Raw genomic sequence first — 1540 nt, 5'->3', positions numbered from 1 at the left:
CACAATGATCAGCACCATGACTAGTGGTTGGCTGAGGCAGACTGCAATATTATTGGTGTTGTCCTTCTTGTACTTAATTTTCAAATGGAACTGTTGTAGGTATGTGTACCGTTTCTAATGACGATCATTCTACAACTTCCCTTGTGTCTATATGAATTGTAGGGGTCAGTGGTTTGTGTGGACGACCATTTCCTTCCCCATAATGTAATGCTTCCATTGATGACATACCTATACAATGGAATATCTTTCTTTGTCATAAGAGGGATACTTTAAGACTGTGTTTGAAAATGTCTCACTGTGGTAAGCCACTCGATACCCCAGTTAAGTAAGGACTACACAAATAACGTATCCAAAGGAATATGTCTTAATCTCAAATGATTTTTGTAGGTCTCATAATGTGAGCATAGGTGTAGAGCATAGGCGATGGTTCAACTTGACACATGCCTTTTTTTGGGTTTCAGACCAAAAGATATTTTCTTTCGCTCTGCCCTTGGTGACTTGACCTAAAGGCCAAATGATATGAGAGAACCCCAACATGAACCTCTTGTAGAAATTGAGATGACCTAGAAAGCTACGGAGCTCTATTAGAGTGGTTAGGGCTGGCCAATACAGAATGACTTGTATCTTGGCTGGGTCCACATGCACACCCTACTCATCAATGATGTACCCCAGATATTAAACCTAGGTCATGCCAAAATTGCATTTCTCTAAATTGAAACACAACTTGTGTTTTCGTAAGGTTTGGAGGACCTATCAAATATGGTGGAGGTGCTCTTCCCAACTTTGGCGAAAGATCAAGATGTCATCTAAATACACCAGCATGAATGCATTGGTGAAGGGTCACAAATTCTCATCCATCAATCCCATGAAGGTTGCAGGGGCATTCATCAACCCGAAAGGCATGAACAACCATTCAAAAAGGCCCTCCTTGGATTTGAAGGAAGTCTTCCACACATCAGAGGGTTCGATAGGGACCTAGTGATAACTGAACTTCAAGTCAATCTTGTTGAAATATTTGGCCCCCTTGAGCTAGTCTAAAAGGTCATAAATATGTGGGATTGGGTACCTATTTTGGATAGTAATCTTGTTCAACACCTCATAGTCAATACAAAGTCTTTAGGGCTCGTCCTTCTTTTGTACCGATAAAATCGGGCTCCCACAGGGTGATGATATTGGCTTGATGTGCCCTTTCTGTAACAACTAATGAATTTGCCTCTTGTTCTCATCATTCTCTAGAAAAGAGTGTCGATAGATAAGTCCATTGGGTATCAGCATGCTTGGGGTTAGATCGATGGAGTGCTTGACCTAACAGTGCAGAGGTACCCCTATAGGTGAGGAAAAAACGTCCCTGTACTCCTCCATGACTTTGTCCATCTATTGTTGTTGTGAGGAGGAGCCTTGTCTAGAAGCCATGGCCACAATGTTCTTCTTGCCCTAAGGGTGAATCATAAGGGAAAAAAATTTCCTGGTGTGTGAAATGATCTTACTGCATTACTTTGAAGAGATCCAAGAGATGGAAGTAGGTGAGGCTACCTCTGGT

This window comes from Pinus tabuliformis, chromosome 5_2 (assembly GCF_031772625.1).
Source record: "Pinus tabuliformis cultivar Carrire ecotype Pingquan chromosome 5_2, CPIR1, whole genome shotgun sequence".
Taxonomy (NCBI): domain Eukaryota; kingdom Viridiplantae; phylum Streptophyta; class Pinopsida; order Pinales; family Pinaceae; genus Pinus; species Pinus tabuliformis.
The sequence above is the reverse complement of the archived record's forward strand: the minus strand, read 5'-3'. Positions refer to the sequence as shown.